The sequence below is a fragment of the Tachypleus tridentatus genome, chromosome 1, assembly GCF_004210375.1.
Source record: "Tachypleus tridentatus isolate NWPU-2018 chromosome 1, ASM421037v1, whole genome shotgun sequence".
NCBI lineage: Eukaryota > Metazoa > Arthropoda > Merostomata > Xiphosura > Limulidae > Tachypleus > Tachypleus tridentatus.
In genome coordinates this window covers 62,348,342-62,363,855 of record NC_134825.1, presented here as the reverse complement: position 1 = coordinate 62,363,855, position 15,514 = coordinate 62,348,342, and the positions used below count along the sequence as shown (strand labels likewise).

Below are 15,514 nucleotides of genomic sequence, written 5' to 3'. Positions count from 1 at the left end.
ACTAAAAACAGCTTGCCAGAAATGATAGTGGAATGACACGTATTCTTGAAACAAGTGCGTTAGTTTATTCCGGGTAAATATATAACATACAAAACAAACACGGAGAGCTGTGTACACAATATTTCTACATACTCTTAATCTACTTAACATATATTGTAAACATACAGAAACGTGGTTGATCAAACATTATTCAAAAATGAGCAAATCAAACTTCACCAATACTTGCCTCGTGGAATCCATCCATATTCCAGTAATAACTAATATCTCTGAAATATCCAGCTTAAACAAGTTAGAGGGTTTACATGAACATTATTCAAAGTAGCATTTTAAGAAAAAGTAATTATAATTGTTGTTTGTTCGTTTGCAGTTAAGCATAATGATAAACAAGGGGCTATGAATGCTCTAATCACCATAGGTATTGAAACATAATTCCTAGTGTTGTAAGACCACGTTGGTAACGTAGAATTATAAACGAAGAAAAAATAAAAATCCAGTAACAGAAGAGAAAAATGCAGTTTGGGGTATTAAGTATTTCTCTGATTTGTGTCACGTCAGATTTCTTTAAACAGTTATGAGAAACATTGATAATGACAGCGACTTCCCAATAGATGAATAAAACTAATTTTGTTCGTTTTGGGATGATTTTTGTTAAAACCAAAGCTACACTGTAGGCTATCTGTGCTAAACCCAACGCGTTATCGAAACTCATTTTAAGTTTAGCCGTTAGCATAATGGTTAGGCACTGAGGAAGTGGGTTTAGAAGAAACATTAATTTATATCATATAATTATTCTCCATGGTTCTTATGCTTTAAATAACAATGTTCAACATTTAATGGTGCACAATTGAATCCTTATAACTTTCGATCTTTTATCACAGCACACTACGCCATTCAGGTTTCTTGAACGGAATTATAGTTGTGAGCACCACTTAACAAGCACATTAAAAATATGAATCTATATTAGCAAAACGTTTTTTGGGAGATAAACATAGCTTTCTATATCTAATATTTAAATTCATGTTTCCAAAGCTATCGGGTTATTATATTAAAACGTTACTAAAGAACACATTTTCAAGTAAAGAAACTTTGTGATTATAAATATTATGGTGATAACGGTATTTACAATAACCTTCAAAATATTTTGAATTACGTCTTTTTTTTTCTCTTAATGATTAGCAAATTTCCTTCATACTTACTGTTATGGTTTTTCATTACATTTCTCAAAAACTCCTTTCATATTCTTGGTCACGAAATGGTCACTTCTTTGAACACATTTACTAATTCAATGGTTTTCTATTCTTATTTGCTTCTGTTTTTATATGGCTCGGCTGGCCAGATAGTTAAAGCACTTGACTGGTAACTCGCGAGTTCGAATCCCCGTCATATCAAACATGCTCGCCCTTTCAGCCGTGGGTGCGTAATAAAGTGACGGTCAGTCTCACTATTCGTTGGTAAAAGAGTACTCCAAGAGTTGGCTGTGGGTGGTGATGACTAGCTGCCTTCCCTCTAATTTTACACTACTAAATTACCAACAGCTAGCGCAGATAGCCCCCGTGTAGCCATTTGTAACTCTCAGTCGGGTGTTTGAAACCTGTGATAGTATAAAGACTTGTAATGATTTTGTTTTGAGAGGTTATCTGATCTTTGAAATAGAGATGTGAAAGAACACTAGGCACGGAATAACAAACAAAAGTTCTTAGAGTTCCACTTGTATGAAATTTATATTAAATTCAAGTATACAGTCGTAAATGAAGTAAGGAAGGCATTAACCTTCGTGTGATGGTAGTTTATGCAGAAAAGAACGTTTCCATGGAGTTGTTAATGAGGCATAGCATTTTAGTACAGTTGTAGTTCAAGTATAGCAGATAAACTGATATAAATATATTGGATTTTTTTTTGGGTAACACATTTGACGTTGTTTTGGGCATTGCATACCATTGCAATGTATAGAGTCTTTAGTGTTTGGTTGCTCAACTGTTGTTGTAACAACAGTATTTAAATTAATATATTTATAACCTGTGTTCAGTTTTCTTCTTAGTGTCAGATAATCGGGTAAAGCTGCACAAGGACATTTTAATTTATAGACTAGAAGAAAATCAGCTATTCTATTGTATTTACTGCCAAATTTTGAATGTAATCGAAAAGTGAAATTCCAACTTATGTGTACAGCATAAGAAACATAATGAAACAGCATCCACATAAAACTGTTATAATAACATACATGAACTATTCGTAAAACATACCATTTCAATAGCTACTTACTATCATTTTGTAATGAATGCAGATGTCGAATCATTGAGAAAATCACAAGGGAAGATGGAATATTATATATTTGCATCTTGAGTCCACACCTACTACACCATCTGACTTAACATAATTAAGATAAAAAAAGATAATTAAACAGCTTATATATTACTCATTTATTAAATACATTTTTGAATTTTAAATCTGAATTCATACTCTCCACAAATGGGTATAAATATTAACTCCTAGGTATAACAACGTCTAAATCTTAAATACCTTTTCCCATGTTGTTTTATCAAGTGGCAATATTATAACTTAATTACAAAGTGGTTAATAATAGAATAGTGTTGTACTTGATAATATAATGTTGCCGTTCATAGCCACCACAGTGATTCCCTTCAAGTGAGTTAATAGATTTAGTCTAAACATTTATATACAAATGGGAAGGCATAACCAAACACAAATATTGATCACAATGTAGAATTTCACTTAAAGTAGTTTTATTTTCTATGTCGTGTGCACACAACATCTGTCTATTTCTTTGTTTGTTTTTTAAATTTTGGGCAAAGTTGCACGAGGGCTATCTGCCGTCCATGATTTACCAGTGTAAGACTAGAGGAAAGGCAGTAGTTATCACGAATAGTGGGATTGATCATAACAATGTAACGCCCCACGGCTGAAAAGGCGAGCATGTTTGGTTGGAGCGGAATTCGAACCCGCGACCCTCAAATTACGAGTCTAACACCTTAACCCACCTCGCCATGCCAGGGCTCAACGTCTGTCACGTAACTTACATATGTCACATTTTGTAATATTTCATGTATGTATAAATATATATTGTGTGTTTTAATTTGACTTCATCACGTCAACGTTATTTTAGTGTTTACATATAAATATATAATAATATTATTAACTTTAAGCTCATTCCAATGAAGAGTAACCAAGAAACGAAATATCCAAGTTTTAGTTAAACTAAGTATGAAGTATTTTAATTAAGTTCTATGTAACAATCAAAACAAATATAGAGAAAAAAACTGATTCTAATAAAAAATTAAAATTATAAAATTGTGTTTTGTAACGAGGTTAAATTCACATCTTCTACACAGACAACCAGTTGTGTAGCTTTGTCTTTAATTCCAAACAGGTGAATTTATTAGCGAAAAAAATTATGCCAAATTATAAACAGTCAGTGAATCTGATGTAGAACAAATATCAGTCGAATGAGTCGTGGTTTATTTCATTTTTATTACATGAAAGATTATTAGGACATAATTTGATTCTTGTTTCATTTGTTATTCCTATTTCATGGTTTAAATTATTAATATATAAAAGGGCTGTGTATCACACCATTTTACTGAAGTTTTTGTGTAAAAAAACAATACAAAATAGGAAAACAAATTCAAAAGAAACTGAAAACTGATATATTAGTTCAGGTAAAGCAAGTGGCAGAAAGTATTACCATTGTAGTTTTTATAGCAATTAAAGACTATCTTTCCTTAAATAAATAATATAGGCAAGTGCTTTTTTGTCTCTTTATCAAGAAGTTAGCTGTTTATTTGTATCTTTGTTTTTGAATTTCTCGCAAAACTACACGAATCGATTACACCTTAACCACCTGGCCATGCTGAGACGGATGTAAGTTTAGAAATGATCGTCGTCTATCTTTCTACAACAAGAAACTTATAAGTTAAAATTAATGCAAAAATGCTTTAACATAATATATTTTATAAATTAATGTTAAGCCATGGGTAATTTATATGAAGATGACAAACGACAGTGTTTTATATCACGATGTTACGACGCTTACACTAGGACCAGGTAATCTTCCTGTGGCGAATAGTGCCCTCTTACGAAACTACCGTAATAATCCACTATTATCTTCGTCCTGGATATTATTTGGAATTGGTGAGATTGTTATCAAGAATAAGTTAACACCTTTAACCTCTTTGGTAAATTAATCACAAGGATAATTAACAATTTTTACTTTTAATTAAGTATCGTTACTTATTCAGAAACAAAGTGCTTCACTGAAACAAACCTAAAAGTAATAATACTTATGGTTACATTGTTTTTATTACATGTGACTAGAAGACAAATTGGTCATTTAAGTTTGAACATTCCTGCTCTCAGCCATATCTTCAATATTTTTACCAAACCTAATTTTTAGGGTAACTTAACTAACGTTTTTTTAATTTCAAACAAGTTAACAGTATCTTAACACGATTCTTTCTTAAATTTTACAAGTAGTAAATCCAAATAATTTCCTTTAAACATCAATGCTATGAAATACATAATATTTACGAATGCTCTTTTCTCAAGAACTATAAATTTTATATGGGTTACCTATTTTGGTGATTATAAATTAATTTTCTACCTAAAATAAAATACATTAAATTAAAAGTGGTTGTCAGAGAATAAAATGGTACAATGTTGTTTTAGACGAGTAAAACAGACTTCTGTCGAAACTTCACCATTATACTTCTCTAATCTAGTAATAAGATTTAACTGTGGTCTTTTTACTGGGAGGTGGCCCCAAAAATGTATAACGGATTTTGTTTTGTTTCTATTTTACTGTAAATTAATGCGATTTGCTCATTTACTTTTTATATTTGTTGTTTTCAAATGAAAAGTCATACAATGAGCTCTTTGTGCTGTGCCATCTAGAAATAAAAATTCGAATAATAGAATTATAAACCCTGAAGCTGGATTTGCAGTACATTATGCTAATAAGTAAGTCATACTTGGCCGTGTTAGGTGTTAACTTCCATCCGAATTAGCCAGATAGGCTTGTTTGTCAGTAATTTCTACTTTAGACTAACTTATAAACAACTTGAATATCGGAAATTAAATGTTTAACCTCTGCCATTCAGAGTACGAATACATTCCTTTCTATTGTTCTACAATACTTATACTGATGAATTTTTTCTTGATTTATGATAATTGCATAAAATTGTTAAGAACCAGAGGAAACACTTTATTGAACATCAAAACATTTATGTATACAGCATGAGAAACAAAATGTAACAGCACCAACATAAAACAGTTATAATAAAATACAGGAAATATTCGTTAAACATACCATTTCAGTAGCTACTTATTATCATTTTCTTATGGATAGAAATGTCGAAGCATTGAGAAAACCAAAAGGGAAGATGAAATACTATACATTTGCATCTTGAGACCACGCCTGCTACACCATCTGTCTAATCAATCTTCTGTTAGCCAAGATAATTAAACAGCTTATATATTACTCATTTATAAAATACATTTTGTATGAAATCTATCTTCGTTCTCTAAACCGACAAATATACATTTTTACCAGCTGTTTAAACATCGAAGTAATTATGCAAACATCAGCCATCCAATAAAGGTACCGAGTGTAGGGAATGCAGACCAAACTAGTTCAAAGATTTTCCTATATATATACACCCCTCACAGTGTGGTGTAATATCAAAAAGAAGTGTTAATCACCTAGCAATGAAGATCACATTTATTGTCCTGATCTTGATTTTCGCTGTTATTGCTAGCGGTCAAAGACGTAGAATTCAAAATTATTCAGCACGAAGAGGCAGAAATGCGATAATGATGATCATGAGTTCTCTCCGAAATGTCATCTGTGGTGAGTCTTGTTTTTTTATAAGAATCTCAATATAATCTCTTGAAGGAGATTGGTTTTTGTTTAAATTAAATCGAATATATTAAAATCAAACACATGTCTATATTAACATAAAGCTTTCTGTATGACATATAGTTTGAATTACCCCACGCTGTTCCTCTGTAGGAATTACGTTTGTGTTTTATAAACTCCTTATTAGTGTTCTTTTTGACGTTGTTTATATTTTTAAAAATGATTCATTTTTTACCCCTGTTAGAACTGAGTGTGATTCAATGCGTGTAGTACCGGAGTATGGATAAGGAAATACAACGTTCGCATCTTTCTATTGCAACATTGTAGAAAATAATAGGATCACACTTCATAATTTTAGGTTAAGAATATGTCAGAAGAATGACAGTAAATTTAAACTTTTCACTTTTAGTAGTTCGTGAAAATATCCGAAAAATATCCATTATGTAGTTACTAGGAGTAATAATGCGCGTTTGAGAACTAGAAATGAAATAATATTTTATCTATGGCGATAGAACGATAGCACTGATTTAACTTTCATTAATAACATTTAATTTCCCCGGAAAATCACCAAGTTTCACTATATTAGTGTTCTGTCTATCGCGGTGGATCTAGCCTGAGTCAATGAACTCACTGCCAATCCAATACAAGTCACTTTGTCAATGATAAATTTTAAGCCTAAATATACTGCTGTTCAATTATGTATGAATGGTGAATATGTAACTTCGATATCGGATGTCTCAGAAGTATTAAACGGTCTAGATACATCGCTCCTGGATCAAAATGGCAGTCTTCTGAGATATTAATATGATAATATAGCAGAATATGAAAGTAGTTAACATACCATTATAACCAGATATAGTCGAATGATTGTTTTAATGAAATACAAAGATACCTGATTCAAGTAAACCTGTTTTTGCAGCCGATTCAGACTGCGTCGATGACGACCTGAAACAACAGATCATAGGTTGCCTGCCTAAAGAAGTAAGTTTTGCAGAATCTTCGTTAACTATGCGGTGGTATAGGCTCCTAAAATACCAGTACTAATTATGAGAGTATTGGTTAAACGACAATGGTACACAGCAGAAAAAATAATTTGTATTACTTTTCAGAAGAAAATAATTGAAAACTTTTGTTGTTATCGAAGTTGTTCACACAATTTGTTTTCCAAATTGCTTAATTACAAAGTTAAATTTAATTTTATGTGGATTTGTGATTTACGAACACCTTCTTCTCTGTTAAAAACAAAAACAGATGAAACTTTGTGTTAAAAGGTTTAGGAATGAAGCAGGATTCTTGAGGTTTAGTGCTGAAGAAAGAGATGCTAGAAATAGAAGTGGAACTTACATTTTCTTACATAACAAGCATTATATAGAAATGAAGTTTCAAATATAGTAGAAGTGTGACATACAGATGTGGTTTGATTGTTGGAGATATATCAGGGTCAAAGAGGTTTAGGATTAGGGGTGTTTGGTGATTTTAAGTTGAAATATTTATTTCTAGTTTGCAGACAAAGAAGAACATAGTTAGTAGTTATAAGTTTAAATAGCAGGATAAGGAAATGATTCCATTGAATGAAAGGTGGAAGCCGTCCTTTGATGAGTTATATGTCATGGTTTAAAGTTAAATTTGATAGTCGTGTAGCTGCCATTGAAATACATATCAAACCCAAGCAGTATGGGTACAGTGTCTAAAATATCTTACTAGTGGTCGCCACTAATGGATTTAATTAGAATATATTGACCGTTAATGTAATAAATCTATTAATGGATATATTTAATAACAAGAAGTAATAATTTCATCAGTAAATTGTGGATCCATGATAAAAGAGTTAGCACACAAAAGGTGCAATGAATTTCAAATAAGATACTCGAAACTCAATCGCTTTTGAATAATTTCAAAAGAATATTCAATATTTAACATACTAAGCTATTTGTTTAATCACTAGGATTACTTACACCATCTGTGAAACTCAAAGTAAGGTAACTGCACACAACTTTTATTGAACAAAACAAGGATAAATATAATTGTGAATGTTTCTTTATTGGATAGGTGGACGATTAATGCAGTTATTATTATAAATTTGTTCTTGTGTCGAATTTACTCGATCACTATAATGGCTTTTTAAATACAAATTGTTTTTTATTGATCGAATTAAAATGTGAAATTTTATTCACAAAAGTCTCAGTTATTCTCAGTAATGTAGTATATAGCCATTAAATATGTGCGTAAAGATAAATAAATTTATACAAATATGCAAATTTACTTGAGGAATAATACAATGTGTACTTGATTTCTTATATTAAGTGTTTCACAAAATTAAGAGCAAACAGTATTTAGGTTGTTTTGTTTTAGGAAATATGTTGTCCTTAGAGTGGCTTATCAAAGCTTTTGTAAAAGTGTTATAAACAAATGCAATGTAAGAAGTAAGTTTGGTGATAATAGGACATTGTCATGAATACACAAGTCATAGTTACGCTGATTTATCTTACGTTATTTTTACTATATAGTTGGCACATCTAGGAGGTCAGTCCACGTGCAGTCAGAGGCCTCAAATAGTAAGTATAATATCTTTTCAACTTTACTATTGCACAGTGTATTTAATTTTTCTTCGTTTTTACTGTGTTTTCATCCTCTCCTTTCTTCTATTCTGTACAATTCTGTGTTCCTACTTATGTCGTTTGCACTCTCGTATTATCGCTTTTTACTACTATATAATCCAAGGAAGGGAGGCCATATATCAGGGATTTTACTTTTTGTATATTATATATATATTTATCTATAGTCGGTTAAAATATATTGTGTGTGTTATTGTTGGGAATGCATTCTTCTAAAGTAGACGTCTCTGACTTGTTGCCGGTAAATTTGATAAAATAAAAACATCACTCAATTCATTTGTTTAAAAAATAATGTATATATTAGGAAGTAGTTAAACGTGTGTAGAACAAATTCTTTACACTATAGATAATTAGAGGCATATCATAGACACTGTAGAGTTTTCTACGTCTTCTCAAAATTATACTTTGACCTATTTTCTTGCTTTAGAATTTCAGTTCAGAAGACAAGCTATTTTTCCCTCTTCCTGGCGCCAAACGGAGCACAGTTCACTTACGTCTCGTCGAAATACCACGGTTATTCTTTACCTTCAAAATTGTCTGCTCCTTCTTTCGTAATTTCGTAGAACTCTAATGATAGTCTATTTTTTGTACGCAGGCTGGTTAAATTACTTTAGAACTCTCTTTGACAAAATGCACTATTCGTTTTATCTCTTTCAACATCGTTAATATCTCTCTGATATATATCAAAAGTTAGGCCTTGTCTGTCCGAATTCTTCTTCTTCATCATTCTACCTAGCTTAAAGGCCTGACATGGTCAGGCGGTTAGGGCACTCGACACGTAATCCGAGTGTCCGTTGTTCTAGCCCTCGTCACACCAAACATGCTCGCCCTTTCAGCCATTGTAATGCGCACTCAATACCACTATCCTTTGGTAAAATAGTAGCTCAAGAATTAGTGATGACTGGCTGTCTTCCCTCTAGTCTTACTCATCTAAATTAGGAACGGAGAGCGATAGCCCTTGTGTAACTTTGCGCGAAATTCGAAACAAACAAGCCAAACGTAGCTTCTCGAGTTCTCTGTCTGCTGTTTACTCCTCTAACATTACTTATATATTTATAACTCAATCGTCAGCTTGCGACATATCTTCGACATCAATAAATTTAACGTGACTTAAGATAATCTCCACAACGTGCGTATCTTACCGAGTTGCGGAACTAAACTTGTCATATCATTTTCTATAAATTAAATTCGTTTAACTTCTTCTTATGAACAAACTATACAGTCATAGAATATTTAATCATAAAATATATTGATAATATGTACATTAAACAGACTTTTATATTATAACGTTCCCAATAAAAAATAACCTTTCATTTGCTGATCTTTACAAAAGCACACAAGTATTACTTTTGTAATGATAATTACATTCGAAAAAGAAAGTGAGGAAATATGTGGTTCATATTAAATACATATAACACTAAATAATGGTTTTAATGTCAAATGTTCCCTGGTGATATCGCGGTAAGTCCTCAGAGATAGAATAGCAAAATCGGTGGTTATGTTCACCTTGGAGCAACAGCAAATCGCCCCATCTAGCTTTGATATAAGAAAACTAATATATTTGCATTCAAGCTTTTATTTTTAAAACAATGAATGAAAATGTGTTAAAATAAATATATATACCCGGTTTTCTAGATACTCTTGATATTATTATTTATATTTGATGCATTATTAGCAAACGTAGACATTAGTGAGGAAATATGCTTTGTTCTTTTTCCAAGAATAAAAATTTACTTTTAAGAGATTGTACCTCAAGGATAGAGTATATTACATTCATGGAAGGACAATTATGCATGCTTTGAATAGAGATAGATTTTGTAAATATGAATATCTATTATGTTTGTGATAAATTGAAAATAAATGACAGATGATTAGGGTATCTATTCGTTAAGAGATCATAAGCAAATAGCCATCACATCTAGATAAATAAAAATGAAACTGCACAGATTATTTCATTCTAATAACGTAGAATGATATAAGAATTTGAATATTTATGAATTTATTAATTCACTATAGGTTGTATTTATTTTGTTTTATTTACAACTAACAACCTAGAGAACGATAACCTAAAAAGCAGATAAAGTGGTGATGGCTGTTGGTCTTTGTTTTGAGAATTTCACGAAACACTGATTTATATATACAAGTTTTGAAAAAGTTATTCCTCCATATTATTCACCGATTTCACTTACGCTCTTTGAGCATTTTTGTAATTTGAAGAAGACATTAAAGAGATACTAAAATCAAATTCTCGAAAGAAGAATTCCTTATGATATTGATCCAATGAATTTGTTTACATGAGAGTTATGAATGAGAAGCTACACTTTACATGGAATAAGTTTTATACTATCAAGAACAAACTGTTTTTTGTTTTGTTTTTCTCCTTTTTCACAGACCAGAGATAGTATGGAAGCTGTGATACAAGCTGTGGTAAGTAGATATTTTTCTTGATTTACTTATGATATTTTTCATAGATAATATTCCATTATATTTGTAGTTTTATTAGGATAAATAAATATTCCCAAGTTATCCTACCGAATGACTTATATAGATATTGTAAGGACGTCAAAAAAGTTAAAACCCTTGCAAAAATACTTTATAAAATAATGGTTGAAAAAAATTGCCTCCTAACTTTATTTTTCTCATACATGACATTTTTAAAGTCTATTACTACCAGATTGCATTTTTGAATGTCAATATGCTGTAAACCATTTTAAATAAAGCTATTTGTTAAATTATTTATTGTTAATTGACAGGCATATTATTTTATGACATCTGTGTACAAGTTGAAAGAAATCATTTTTTTTCACTTTCTGACCTTAATGCTGGCATGTTATTTTTGGATTTTTTTTATAAATTCTTCAAAATTTAATATTAAAAGTATATTTTTTAAAATAGAATGTCATAATATTAAAGATCGAAAATTGATACACGTCTCGATTTTACAATGTTATAATGTTTTTTCTTCCTTCTAAACAGTATTCTGACATTTATAAAAAAAAAAAAAAAAGAGTAGACTTTGAATGCCATGAAAGTAAATATCATTTTATCATGGATTCCGTTTAAACTATTTATAAAACATATTTGATTACTTATTAGATACTCGGAGTTTCATTTAACGTCTTTAAGACCATGAGAAACTAATATATATTCGAATAGCCTACATCAGACAATTTTTTCCATAAAAATTGATTTGTAGTTTATATTAACTTTAATAATAACTAGTATTTTCAATCATCTCGTGTTGTTTTGTTTGAAATATATTCCTTATGTAGATGTTTATGAAAACCTAAATAGTTTGTATGCAATAAAAAACTCGCTCATGAATGTCTCGTTATTAATGTTCTGTTTCTCCTTCTAGAATGAATCGTGCATTGGAACGCTTATCAATTTGAAAATGATCCTGTGTTCCCAACCGGTAAGTTCAATCTAATTCTGTTGAAGGCATTTGATGAAATTGTGAAAATGTTTAATTTATAATTTTTCAGGATTTAAGTTATCATGTACATTTTACTTATAAATTTCATCATTAGATGAAGTTACTCATAAAATTAGTTGATATTTTGATAAGACGAAAATATATTGTATTTGATTACTTAAATGTTTTAAAGTGTAATAATTTAATTTCGCATTAATCGCAAGTATAACAGATGTACAATGCTTATAATTGAACAAGTTATAATGAGTCCTCTGGTGAGACTACATTAACTTTACTAACTTATAGCTGTAAATACTGGTGTTCGATTTCCCGCATTAGATAAAACAGATAGTCCAATATAGCATTTCTCTTGAAACAAACAGAGTTATAATAAAATTATCTGAAGAGAAAAGTAAAACTATCAGTTGGGGTATTTAACTTGTTCATAATTTAGAATAGATTCTGTTTTCTTAAGGATTATCACAGATGTTTAACAATGGAAATAACCTATCAGTTAAAAGTAGAAAATTGTGTTTCGATTATGCAGCTAAATATTTTATTTTGCTCGTTAAAACATGTTATACGTTGACTCGTGAAAAATTATTTATCGAACTCAAACGAATGTTTAATATACTTACTGAAACTATGTTCTACAAAATAAATTGTTTATTGTATTTATTTTAGAAAAACAAGGTTGAGGATTTTTTTTTATTTTTTTATTCTCTCAGCCACTGATTGATTCTTCTCACGAAATTTAATATTGTATTTCGAAGTTTATCGTCGTGTTTGACAAATGTTATTTATGATTACATTATTGTTTTTGATTATCACTTTTTTAAGTCAGGAATTTCATTTATTTCAGAATCGCAGTCGACAGTAAAAAATCTCATTTTCTTGAAAGACGATTCGGACGTGAAACCAAACTTATTCGCACGCTTGTCTTATGTTAATTACTAACATGTTATGCACAATATGGAAAAGTATAAAAATTATGAATAAAATATTTTTCACTTGCTTTCTCTGTTGTCAGTCTATTTATAAAATTGATTATATTATAGCATTTCTTCCTTAATTTATACTTGTAAGTTACTTGATGTAGCAAGATACAGAGACGGTGATCACTTCTCAGCGAACATCTGAACCATGTAGACCATTTTTTCCCCGAATCATTACGGATATTTAAAATAAATGTTTGTTTGTTTTGGATCTCGCGCAAAGCTACAGTCGTCTCCAATTCAGCAAATTGTAAGACTACAGGGAAGGCAGTTGGTTATCATCATCCATTGCCAACTCTTTGGGCTATTCTTTTACCAACGTATAGTAAAACTAACCGTCACATTATAACGCCCTGACGGTTAAAAGGGCTTTAAAATAATTGCATAAAATATGTTATTTTTAGTTTTCAGTTTAGGTTATGACAATGTGTGATCACAGAGACGTATGTGTGAAAGAAACACGTTTAAACTAACAAATCTTAGAGCTTGAGAAACCACATTTTCCAATCAATTGTTTGTCAGAGATCAAGAGATTATTAAATTGTTTATCAGATATACATATATACACATTTGAGCTATGTAGTACCTAGTAAAGCATGTGATGATAAACTCAAAAATTGCCATAAAATATATGTTAACTAAATTTATAAATTTAAAATAAAAGAATTAGTGAAATAATAGTTTGACGACTCCATGGATCATGTTTTAAGATTAGGTACATTTTGATGCTAGAATCATATCTTTTTTTCAGTCTTCTGACTTATCAAATTACATAAAGATGTAAATTAATATATAAATTCAAATATAGATTTCATCTCTTGTGTATAAATCCTGTCATTTTCAGCACTTTGGATTAACATTATATTTACTGCCGTTTAACTATTTAATGTGTTTGATTGGTTTGGTTTCTTTCGTATTTCGTGCAAAACCATACGAGGGCGTCCTCATTTCAGCAGTGTAAGAGTTGAAGGAAGGCAGCTGGTCTTCACCACCCACCGCCAACTCTTGGGCTACTCTTTTAACAACGAATAGTGGGATTGACATTATAGCATCCCAACGGCTGAAATGGAGAACATATTTTGTGCGACGTGGATTTGAACTCGATACCCTCTGATTAGGAGTAGAGTGGCCTAAACTGAAATATTGTGTTCAATTTTATGATTCTAGCTTATTTTCTAGAAACTGAAATTGATATTAAGTTGATAATTGTTTGAAAATACTTTTAAAATAAGGTTGCATGTATATGCCCTATACTTAAACTGAATTATAAGAATACTTACCCAAGCCGATTATGAGTCATAGGCCTTAACTCACCAGGCCATGCCGAGCAGATGTGTTTTAACTACCTAACATGTGATGTTTTTTGTGTTTAGATCAAACCAATCCTCAACTAATCAAAGAAGAATATTTATGTGCTCAAGATTTCTTTCGATGCCACTGAATATCGCATAATATTTCACTGTTATAATGCTTCTAACTCTTCAAAAACATAAAAGTGAATTATATTTTGTTGTATGTCCCCAGTATTTATACGTTTTTAAGTTTTAACATGTCTGAAAGTTTCAGTTATTTTCGTTGGAAGATCATATGTGAATGAAAGTTTCAGACTTTCAAATAGAAAATTACTATTTCCCACTATTTCTATACCCTGATTCTTTATGCTATGAAGTACAGAGTATTCGATCACTGTAATTCAGCTATATCTCACTGAACATCCTAAGAATGTCTACAGTTATGCCTCCTTTAATTCCACTTTAAGGATTTGTGTTGCAGCCAGTTTAAAGGGCTTTAACCATTAATACATTCATGGTGTATCTTAACCAATTACCTGAGAGAGTGTTTTTCAGGTCATCTTTACAATCCAAAATTACTTTTCATGTCACTTGGTTTTGTATGATTGGGATATATCTCATTTGCGTGTGGCATAGAGTATTACCTTGAATTTTTTTCCCAGCCATCTGCATATGCAATAAGAGAACCAGAGTCGACAGATAGCGGAAGTGAAATTAAACTGTTGGGGAGAACTTGCAACATCTAGTTGTGTAAGTGTATTACACAACTCAATACTTAAAAAATTAGTAAAAGATGGGAATTTTGATCTTACAACTTCAATTACTAACTGTGGGTGATACAACTGATAAAAGGCCGAGTTTCTGAAAATAATCACAATGACAATAGTCACTATGTTTATAAGTTTAAAAGTAACATAATTCTTAATATAAAATCTAGAAAACATTCATTCACTGGTTTCAACGAAAAAGAATGAAAAAATTATAATATAGCACTAAAAAGAGTCTTTACGTATTTTCATTTGTTTTAAACGTAAACAGAGAAAGGTGAAGTAGTGTCGATATTCTAAATTTCTACCATTTATTTAAGAATTTTAGGATTTGATAGAAAAAAAACAACTACAAAATATTTGATTAGAAACAGATCTTCCTATTGAATACAATCTGGTGGGGCTAAACAGTTAATAGACCAAATATTTTATATGTGCTGGAAACTGATTGTTTGTTTGTTTGAAGATAAGCCTAAAGTTACACAATAAGATATTTGCCCTCTCCCCACCACGGGTACATAAATACGGCTTTCAGCGTTATCAGTTCGTGGGCATACC

General features: G+C 30.8%; 1 long non-coding RNA gene across 1 annotated transcript; it reads left to right on the top strand.

Moving 5' to 3' along the window:
* The first annotated feature begins 8,379 nt into the window (after positions 1-8,379).
* Positions 8,380-12,918, top strand: LOC143249955 (uncharacterized). The gene is made up of 4 exons (XR_013028048.1): positions 8,380-8,427; positions 10,879-10,914; positions 11,846-11,902; positions 12,765-12,918. It is a non-coding gene; the product is annotated as an uncharacterized LOC143249955 (long non-coding RNA).
* Positions 12,919-15,514: the final 2,596 nt, after the last annotated feature.